Source organism: Falco biarmicus, chromosome 19, assembly GCF_023638135.1.
Source record: "Falco biarmicus isolate bFalBia1 chromosome 19, bFalBia1.pri, whole genome shotgun sequence".
NCBI classification, from domain to species: Eukaryota; Metazoa; Chordata; class Aves; order Falconiformes; family Falconidae; genus Falco; species Falco biarmicus.
Genome location: NC_079306.1, coordinates 768,788 through 779,377, shown reverse-complemented (window position 1 = coordinate 779,377; position 10,590 = coordinate 768,788). Strand labels below are relative to the sequence as shown.

Genomic DNA, 10,590 nt, shown 5'->3' with positions numbered 1-10,590 from the left:
ACCCTGGGCCCTGGCTCCCCCTGCTCACACTGTGAAGCTGTCCCCAGCGAGGGGACAGTTTGGGGCAGAGGTGGCACTCAGTGCCATCCCCGTGTCCTGGTCTCCCCCCGGGATGGCAGGGTGCAGGTCCTGCTGGGGTGGGGGACACCAGCGTGTCCCCTGTGGGCACAAGGACAGCCAGGGGGAAGATTAGGCCCCACGCAGGGATGGGGGACACCAGGTCCCCGGCTCCTGGTCCCCGCGGCTCCCAGGGACCATGGTGGCCTCTGGTGTCACAGGGCCAGGGCATGGCCCTGCACCGAGGGAAGATGTGGCCCCATCACCGGGGCCTTGGGGACAGATGTGTCCCCAAGAGGTGCTGGACCCCTGGGGATGGATACATCCCCATCAGCTGGTCTGGGGGTGCCACGGCCCTGGGGACGGATGTGTCCCCATCCCCAGGTCTGGGGTGCAATGGCCCTGGGGACAGACGTGTCCCCAGCAGCAGGTCTCAGGACACCACAGCCTCATCTAGCACCCACCCAGGGCTCAGCACCCTGGGGTGCCCCGGTGCTGCAGGACCCCAGCGGTCCCCAGGCTGGGTCCTGGTGGCCAGTGTGGTGGTGGCAGTGGTGACAGGGTGGGGCTGGGGGGGGACGCCGATCTAGAAACAGTCACGAAGTCCTGGGGCTGAAAATATCCTTGCAGCCACCCACCCCCCTGTCCGGACACCTGGGTCCTCTCCAGGCCGAGTGCCAGAGGGGGGTCCCCCTTCCCGGGGGGGTCCCATATCCCAGGGGGGGTCCCATATCCCAGGGGACCCCTCTTGACTCGAGGGGGTCTCCTTTCCTTGGGGGGGGTCCTGTCCCAGGGGGATCCCCCATCCTCAGAGGGTCCTGTATCCCAGGGGGGTCCTCCATTCCCGGTGGGTCCCTGTCCTGGGGGGAGGGGGGTCACCACCCCAGAAGGTCGCTGTCCTCGCAGGTCCCGTGCCCCGGGAGGCTTCCCCATCCCGCAGCAGCTCCCCCCACCCACCGAGTCCCATATCCTGGGGTCCCTGTCCGGGATGGGGGGTCCCCCATCCTGCTGGGTCCGATATCCCGGGGCTTCTTACCGTGCTCCGGGGCTCCGCGGGTGCGGGGGTGCCGCGGGTGCCGGCGGTGCTGGGGTCAGGATGCCGGGGTCGGGGTGCCGGGGTCGGGATGCCGGGGATGCCGGGGGTCGGGGTGCCGGGGTCGGGGTGCCGGGGGTGCCGGGGTCTGTGCGGGAGGAGGGAGCGCCGCGGCGGCCGCCCGCCCCGCTGTGCCGCTGCGGCGGGGCTGGGCCGGGCCGGGACCGGGGCCGGGAGCCCAGCCCCGAACCGCCCCTCGCCGGGGGGGCCGGGGGGGGGTCGGGGGAAGGGAGGGCAGGGCAGGGGAAGGGGAAGGGGAAAGGGAAAAGGAAAAGGAAGGACGGAAAAAGAGGAAGGAAAAGGGAAAAGGAGGGAGAAGAGTCTGAGCAAAAAGAACAAGGAATGAAAAGAGGGAAAGAAATGAGAAAGAAAAGGAAAAAAGGAAGAAAAGATAAGAGGGAAGGAGAAAGGAAGGGGAAAAGGAAAGGAAAAGATGTAAGGAAAAGAAAAGTAAAAAAAAGTTGCAAAGGGAGGAAGACAGGGAAGCTGAAGGCTGGGGTGGGAGGGGGGCTGGAGGACAGGGATTGGGGGGAGGGAAGTGCAGAGGGTCTGTGCTGGTGGGAAAAGGGAAAGGAAAAGGAAAAGAGTGAAAGGAGGCTGGGAAGGAAAGGGGGAAGCAGAGGAAGGAGAGGGGGGAGAAAGGGCCAGGAAGGAGGAAGGGGATGGAAGGGGGAAGGGGAAGGAGATGGGAAGGGGATGAGTGGGAAAAAGGCTGGAAAGGAGGGAAGGAAAAAGGCAAAACAGAGAAGAGATGGACAGGGAGAGGAAAGGCTGGTGCATGAGGGAAGAAAGGGACGAAGCGGGCAGGGAAACCTGGGGGCACCCAGGGGTGCGTCACCCTGGGGTCTGCAGGGGCAAGGTGGGGTGAAACCACTACAAAACAGAGAGGGGATGCAGGGGACAAGGGATGGGGACAGGGGGAGGAGAGGGATGGGGACAGGATGGGGACAAGACAGGATCCAGGACCCACTTCGAGGTACCAGCGATGGGGACGGAGCAGATGGGGACAGAATTGGATCCAGGATGGAGATGGGTGGACCAGGATGGGGATGGGATAGGGATGGGGATGGGATGGGACAGGGATGGCATAGGGACGGAGCGGGGATGGGGATGAGAGGGAGCCAGGGATGGAGCTGGAGGTACCAAGGATGGGGCTGGGGAACCAGGGACAGGAGTCATGGACCGGCTGGGACTGGAGCGGGGATGGGGGGGGGGGGGGGGGGGGGGCGGAGGGCACCAAGGATGGGGCTGGGGGAGAGGGACAGGGGAGAGCAGGGAGGGAATGGGCTGTGGGGGGCCGACTGAGGACAAGGACAAGGGGCACTTGCAGGGGAGCAGGGTTGGGGACAGGGACATGAGCAGTGACAGAGATGGGGCTGGGGATCCCCCCATGCCTCAGTTTCCCCACTATGAGGGGCTTATTCTTTGCCCCCACCTTTTCTTTTCCCCCTCTTTCCCCCCGGCTTTTCTTCCTGTTTTCCCTTTCCTTTTTCTTTTCCCCCTTTCCTATTTTTCCCCCGCCCCGGCTGTTTGGGAGCCAGCGGGGCCCTTTCCCAGCCCTGAGTCAGGGCTTTCCGCTCCGGAGCCGCCGGCGCCGCGGCCGCCCGCCGAAGGCCACAACCACCAGCCCGCCCCCCCCCGGTTCCCCCCTCCACCCCCGGCTTCACCAGGGCTTCCACTGCCCACAAACTGGGAGCAAACTGGGACGGCGGCTCCATCCCTCTTCTTCCTCAGCTGGCAGGGTTTGGGAGGTTTTTCTGGGGGGTCACGGGGGGCTTGGCTCCCACTGGCATCGACTGGGGGGTTTGGTTCACTGCGGGGGGGTGGTTGGGAGTCACCCAAACGCCTGGGTCCCTGAGCTGGGGGTGCAAATTGGGGTGTGGGCCTCCCCCACTGCCCGGCTTGGGGGTGGTGGGGACCCCACCGTGTCTCCCGGGGCCCTTCAAAGGTTGGCGGTCACCCGGCGAGGGGAGCGGGGGGCTGCGGGGGCTGGCGGCGGCGGGGGCTGATTACAGGGCGGCACCGGGGCCCCCGCAATTACCCGGGTATTTATACCCGGCCGGACGCCTGGGTTTGCTTGCGGGGGCGGGGGGACACGGGGGGGCTCCTGCCCCACGGCTCATCCTCCGGCTCCACTTCCCTCCACTGGCTGGCACCCGCCAGCCCACCTCCCTCCCTCCCTCCATCTCTCCTTCCTTCCCTCCCTCCCTCCATCCCTCCTTCCTTCCCTCCCTCCCTCCCTCCATCCCTCCTTCCTTCCCTCCCTCCCTCCATCCCTCCATCCCTCCTTCCTTCCCACCATCCCTCCATCCCTCCATCCCTCCATCTCTCCTTCCTTCCCTCCCTCCCTCCATCCCTCCATCCCTCCTTCCTTCCCACCATCCCTCCATCCCTCCTTCCTTCCCTCCCTCCTTCCATCTCACCATCTCTCCTTCCTTCCCTCCGTCCCTCCCTCCCTCCCTCCCTCCATCTCTCCTTCCTTCCCTCCATCCCTCCATCCCTCCATCCCTCCATCTCTCCTTCCTTCCCTCCCTCCATCTCTCCTTCCTTCCCTCTGTCCCTTCCTCCCTCCATCCCTCCATCTCTCCCTCCACCCTCCATCCCTCCTTCCCTCCCTCCACACCTCCCTTCACCCCTTCCTCTCCATCCTTTCTTCTCTCCTTCCCTCCATCCCTCCCTCTGCTCTCCTTCCCTCCCTCCTTCTACCCTCCATCCCACCCTCTCTCCTCTCCATCTCTCTTTCACTCCTTCCTTCCCCCCCTTCCCTGATTCATTTACCCCCAGCTGTCAACCCAGCTCAGCCCCCCAACACGAGTTTGGGGGGGTCCCAGCCCCATGGCATGAGTAGGGGGGCTCAGCCCCTATGACAGGAGTTTGGGGGGGGTCCCAGCCCCATAGCATGAGTAGGGGGGCTCAGCCCCTATGACAGGAGTTTGGGGGGGGTCCCAGCCCCATAGCATGAGTAGGGGGGCTCAGCCCCTATGACAGGAGTTGGGGGGGGTCTCAGCAGGGCGGAGGTTGCTGTCCCCAGGCAGGGCTGGCAATGTCCCCGTCCCGGGGACCCCCCCTGCTCCCGTAACCGCGGCCCCCCCTGCGGTAAGTGCCGGCAGCTGGGCCGGGGGCACCGCGGCCCTTCAAAGGGGAGCGAAAACCAGCCCACGAATCGCTTCCATGTGTGCGCTGGGGGCACTGGGAGCGGGGAGCACGGGCGGTGGGGACTGGGAGCACTGGGAGTGGGGACTGGGGCGCTGGGAAGGTGGTGTTGGAGGCAGTGGGGATGGCGGTTGGAGGTACTGGGAATGGGGAGCACTGGGAATGGGCACTGGGAGTGAGAACTGGGGCCACTGGGGCTGGGGAGCACTGGGGAAGAGGATTGAGGGGACTGGAATTGAGACTGGGAGCACTGGGAATGGGGACTGGGGCACTAGAAATAAGGAGCACTGGGAATGTGGTACGCCACCCCCCAAAACACAGTGTCTCCCCCCAGTATCCCCCCCAGTGCCCCCAAGCTCCCCACACCAGCGTCCCCTCACCATGTGTCCCCACCACCCCCCCCCGCCCAGTGTCCCCTTGGTGTCCCCAAGCCCCCCAGCCCACTGTGTCCCACCCCAGTGCCCCCCCCCAAGCCCACCAAGCCTCCCGGCAGGCCGCCAGCTGGGTGACCCTGGGGGTGGCCCCCCACGCCCCCCCCCTCCCTGCCTGGCAGCGGCAGCCCCCCACCCCCCCACCCCCCCCACCCCACGCCCCCCCGCCGCGCTCCGGCCCCCGGATGTTTCTTTTGCGGTCGGAGGCCCCAAAATAGCGGCGGCCCCAGCGGTGGGTGCGCCGGGCACCGCTTGCCAGCGCCCGCGGGCTCCAGCCGCCGGGGGGGCACCGGGGACTCTCGGAGGGCTCGTAGCAGGGTTGAGCATCCCCCCCGCCCTGGCACCCTGCTGCCTTGGCCTCCCCGCCGGGGTGGGGGCCCTAGGCGTCTGGGTGGCCCCCGGTATCCCCCCGGCCCACCGAGTCCAGCCCGCGCCCCCCCCCCCCCATGTGTGTGTGAGGGTCTGGGGGGACCTGGAGGGTCTGGGGGGACAGAGGAGATTGGGAGGGACCCTGGGGAGTCCCGGGGGGGGCTGGGGGAGATTGGGGGGACCCAGGGGAGACCAGAGGAGATTGAGGGGGACCTGTAGGGACATGGGGGACCCAAGGGGACATGGGGGATACTGGGGAGGACCCTTGGGGACACAGGGGAACATGGGGGAGATTGGGAGGACCCAGGGGGACATGGAGGAGACTGGGGGGACCTGTGGGGACCTGGGGGAGATTGGGAGGTCCCATGGGGAGACTGGGGGAGTCCCAAAGGGATATGGGGGAGATTGGAGGGGACCCATGGGACACAGGGTGACCCCAAGCATCACGAGCACCTGGGGTGAGCCAGTGGATCTGGGGGGGACCCAGGAGACACTGGGGACATGGGGGGACCCATGGGGACACCGGGATGTGGGACAACCCAGGGGATCTGGGGGGACCCCTGGGGACGTGGGGGACCCGGGGGTCCCCGGGCTGGGGAAGCCGGGGGCAGAGGTTGCCCCGGGGCCGAGCCGTGCCCACGCCCGCGGCACTTCCTTCCACCCTCTAATTATCCCCCGGCCGGGCCAGAAATAACTGCGGTGGCCCCGGGGGACAGGCCTGGCCCGCTGGGACGGCCGGGGGGGTCATGGGGATGGCCCCCCCTCCATGGCCAGACCCCCTCTGGGGTGACAGGGATGGAGGCTGGGGGCCACGGCGGAGGCCCCAGGGCTGCACCCCATCTGCCTGTCCCCCGCTGCCGTCCCCCCGCCGTCCCCCCCCGGGCCCCCCCCGGGCCATGTGTCTCTCATTGCGCTGCGGTGCAGAAGCCGCATCAAAGTGGTGGCGGTGGCCATGGGGGTGGCACTGGGGGGGTCTGACCCCCCCCCTCCAGCTGACAAAGGACCCCCCCAAGTTGCCAAGAGACCCCCCCAAATCCTGCACACCCTACCACCCACCGGCTGTCATGGTGCCCTGCCCCCCCCCCAGTCTGCCAGAGAATCCCCCAAGCCAATCTGGGTGTCACCCCCCAGGTCCCCCCAACCCCTGGGACACCCCCCCCCCCAAGCTTCCAAAGACCCCCCCCTTGCCCTGGGAACCCCTCCAAGCTGCCAGGGACACCCAGTGGCCCTAAGCCCCCCACCTTGATGCCCTGGGACCCCCCCAAGCTGCCAGAACACCCCCCACCCAAGACAATTTGGGTGTCTTCCGCCAGGTCCCCCCAAGCCCTGGGATCCCCCCCAAGCTGACAGGGGCTGCAGGTCCTCCCAAGGTGCCCCCAAGCCCTGGGCCCCCCCCGGTGCCCCGGGCCCCCCGGCATGCCCTGCCCCGGTCCCCGTCCCTGTCCCCGCGGTCGGCCAGGGCTGGCTTGCGCCACGCTGCATTTCTGCGGTTCCCAACCCAAAATTGCTGGGAGTCGCCCGGCGTCGCCCTGATTCCGCCGCGGCCGCGACCTGCGGGGGGGCCAGGGGCCGGGGGCCCCAGGCTGCTCCCACTGCCCCCCACTCCCCAGGGCCCCCGGGACCCACCCCAGTGCCCCTCTTCCCTGCCAGACTGGGTGCCCAGTGCCCCCATTCCTCATCCCAGTGTCCCCATTACCTCCCAGACTGTTCCCAGTGGCTGCGTTACCACTGCAGTAGCCCCATTCCTCATCCGGGTGTCCCCATTCCCCCCCAGACCGGTCCCAGTGCCCCCTTCCCTGCCAGACTGGTCCCAGTACCCCCAGTACCCACCCCAGTACCCCCTGTCCTCATCCCAGTGTCCCCCTTCCCTGCCAGACTGGTCCCAGTAGCCCCATTCCTCATCCTACTGTCCCCATTCTGCATCCCAATGCCCTCTGACTGGTCCCAGTACCCACGTTACCCACTCCGGTGTCTCTGTCTCCCCCCAGACTGGTGCCAGCGGCCACATTACCCAGCCCAGTGCCCCCTTTCCTCATCCCAGTGGCCCTGTTCCCCCATAGATGGGTCCCAGTGCCCATGTTATCCACTCGTGTGTCTGTCCCACCCCAGACTGGTCCCAGTGCCCCCGGTCCCCCTCCCAGTTTGCCCCCATACTAGTCCACCCCCTTGGTCAGAGCTGAGTGCTCCTCAGTCCCCCATCCTGTGTCCCTAGCGCTATCGTGGGTGGTGTGAGGTGGGGACAGGGATGGGGGCAGGGAAGAGGGAGGGGACAGGGACAAGGATGGGGACTGGAACTGGGTTATGGACAGTGTTGGGGACAGCAACAGAGGACAGGGTTGGGGAAAGAGTGAGGTCTGGGTACAGGGACCAGGCTGGAGATGGGGATAAGGACAGGGCTGGGGACAGGACAGGACAGGGCCAGAGCTGGGGACCCTGCTGGGAACAAGGCAGAGACAGGGTTAAGGACAGGACATACATGGTTGAGGACACTGTTTGCGACACAACAGGACAGGGTTGGGGACGGGACAGGACAGGACACTGCTGGGGACCCTGCTGGGAACAGGACAGGACAGGGTTGAGGACACTGTTTGGGACACAACAGGACAGGGTTGGACAGAACAGGACCCTGCTGGGGACAGGACAGATATGGGGACAGCGAGGCCAGGCGTCCCCGCCAGGCGGCAACAGAGACCCGCACGCGGGGGCGGCACCGACCCACTGCGGCCACAGGGGGGCGCCAGAAGGGGGCGGGACTGGGGACACGGGCGGGAGTGAGGGGATACTGGGGGGGACTGAGGGGAACTGGGGTGCTAAGCGGGAGGCAGTGGGGGGCTACTGGGACGGGGGAACAGTGGGATTCATGGTGAGCTACTGGGGGGCATCCCGATGGGGTAATGGGGTGGGGGTCCAACATGGTGGGGTACTGGGGGGCTACCAGAGGGGAGCCCAGTGGGGGATAATAGGGTGGGGGGGCGGTGGGGTGCTAACAGGGTGACGGTTAATGGGGGGCGTCCTAATGGGGTGAGGGGGTTACTGGAGGGGGCCCAGTGGGGTGTAATGGGGTGGCAGGCAATGGTGTGCTAATAGGGTGGGGGTTCACGGGAGGGGGGCTATTGGAGAGGGTCCCAATGGGGGTAACTGGGGGGGGTTAATGGGGGGGGGGCTACGGGAGGGGGGTTAATGGAATGAAGGTCCTGATGAGAGTCATGGAGTGCTGGGGGGGTGAGGGGTGCTAATAAGGGGGAGCCCTAACAGTGGGGTAAGGGTTTGATGGGGTGGGGGCCCTGCAGTGGTTCTCTCCAGCTCCCCCAGACCATCCCCAGCCCCCCTGTGGCCCCCCAGCCCCATGGCAGGGTGGGATGGGGACAGGACTTGTCCCCCTTCGTCCCCCCACAGCAGAGCAGGAGGAGGAGGAGGCGGCAGCCTTCACCCTGGAGAGGCGTGGGCTCTGTGTCCCCCTTGTGTGTCCCCAGGTGCCACCACTGCGGGTCAGGAGGGGAAACTGAGGCACGGTGGGGGACCCATCCCATCCGCATCTGCTGACGCCACAGCCAGTGGGACATGGGCCCAGATGAAAGAAAATGCTGCGTTCGCCCGGCACGGGGGGCACAGGGACATCCCCCTGTCCCCCACCAGCTGCGGCAGAAGTGACTCCAAGGCCACAGCAGGCTCTGGGGTGAAGTGGTGGCCGTCAGCCCCAGGGGGACAAAAGCCTGACAGCAAAGGGACCGCGGGCAGGACGGCTGTCCCCTCCCCGATGGCAGGGTTTTGTGGGACAGGTTCCATGCAGCGTGACAGCAAGAATGAGGGGCCATCCCCAAAAACCGCCGGCTGTGGCAGGGTTTGGTTTTATTTTACCTCCCCAGGTCGGTCTCTGCTCTTCGGCGTTGTTTTAATGACGCCAGGGGTTCACAGCCGGCCGGTGGGGCCGGTGCCTCACCAAGAAACCGAAATAAAACAGTTCTGCTGGAAGCGGGGTGAGGTCGCGGTGAGCGACGGCGATTTTCCAGCTGCGGGATAAAGGGAATTAGGCCAAAAAAAGTGGAAAATAAAAAGGTCACGGCAAAGACGGCATCCGGGCAGCCGGCAGGGTGCTGGGCAAGGGGCTCACCGGCCTCGGCAGCGCCTCCAACATCAACAGTGGGGCCGTGGGGGGTGCTGGGGTGGGGGGTCCCTGCGGTGAGGCCCACCGTCACCGGGGGACATCAAAGGGTGGTGGCCGGCGGGGACGGGCAACGGGTGGGACGGCGGCTTCAGGGGCGGCTGGCGCCGTGCGAGGCCGATGGCTTTGATGCTGGAAAACAAGAACAACAACAAAAAAAGACATTAAATGTCATGTCTCGTCCTCCCGTGTCCCTCCCCGGCTCACGGCTGCCCGCGTCCCGACACTGGGGTGGCTGCGTCCCCCAAGCCCCTTGTGCCTCGGTTGCCCCCCAAAACCCCCTTTTTTTGTAAACCGGAGGGGGTTTGCTGTGAACCCCCCCAAAAACCTGCCACCCCCTATTGCCCAGAGCAGGCGTGACCCCAGGCCTGAGGGGGGAGAGGCTCAAGCGTCACAGCGGTCACAACCCCTGTCACGACATGGCTAGGTGGCGTGATAGGACATGGGACATGTCGCGGCAGGGACCCCAGGGCCAGCTGCGGTGACAGCGTCCCGGGGACATTTTACACAGCAACAAAGCCCCGCCGCAGGCCTGCGGCGACGTGTCGCTGCGGGATGGCAGCTGTCACGACAGCGGCTGGGGTGGGTCGTGACAGGAAAAGGTGACGGGGGGAGGGGGAAGCGGCGCTGTCGTAACACGGCCCGGCTTACCGAGCCGGCGGGACCGTCCCGGGGCCGCCGCTCGGCCTCAAGGGCCTGCACGGCTACGGGGAAAGCGGCGGCCGCGGCTGGGGCGGAGCCAGCGCCAAAATGGCGCCTTTTCCGCCACATTCCCGGCGCTGCCGAGCCGTCCCTCCAAGGGCGCAGCCCAGCCGCTCGCCCCGCCTCCCCGCGGCGTCTATTGGCCAGTTTGAGACGGATCGTGGGTCTCATTGGCGCGGCGCCCCGCCGCGGCCGACGCCTCCGAGCCACCATTGGGCGGCGCGCCCGTCAAAGCGCCAGCTCGCCTTCCCCCGCGGCTAGAACCGCGCAGCCGCTTGGCGGGTGCCGCCGCCAGTCACTACTTCACCCCGCCTCCCATCCCCCATTGGCGGCGTGGCGCGCCCATCACGCCGCAGCCCACGCCGCCGCGGCCGCTCCCATACGGGGTCTCCCTGCGAGCCCGCGCGGGCGCCGATTGGCCACGGCCACCACCGGCCCGCCCCCTCCGCTCCCCCATTGGCCTCCGCCCGCGGCGCTCCCCCTCCCCCACGGGGCGGGGCGGCGGGGGCGGAGTTCCGCCCTCCTCCCTCCCCCCTCCGCGGGCCCGCCCTCGCTTCCCACTGGCCACGCCGCCCGTCACTCTCGCGCAGCGGCGGCGGTCTATTGGCGGAAGCGGGCGCGGG

General features: G+C 67.3%; 1 protein-coding gene and 1 long non-coding RNA gene across 2 annotated transcripts in view; both read right to left on the bottom strand.

Annotated features, from left to right (window-relative positions):
- SP7 (Sp7 transcription factor) overlaps nucleotides 1-1,189 on the bottom strand; it is a 3,768-nt gene extending 2,579 nt beyond the window's left edge. The window contains 1 exon segment of the mRNA XM_056322337.1: nucleotides 1,094-1,189. The gene's annotated coding sequence lies outside the window, so the exon portion shown is untranslated.
- A 7,746-nt stretch (nucleotides 1,190-8,935) lies between these two features.
- Nucleotides 8,936-10,079, bottom strand: LOC130141324 (uncharacterized). Its single transcript, XR_008819043.1, has 2 exons — nucleotides 9,215-10,079; nucleotides 8,936-9,113 (listed from the first exon to the last, which is right to left on the bottom strand). It is a non-coding gene; the product is annotated as an uncharacterized LOC130141324 (long non-coding RNA).
- Nucleotides 10,080-10,590: the final 511 nt, after the last annotated feature.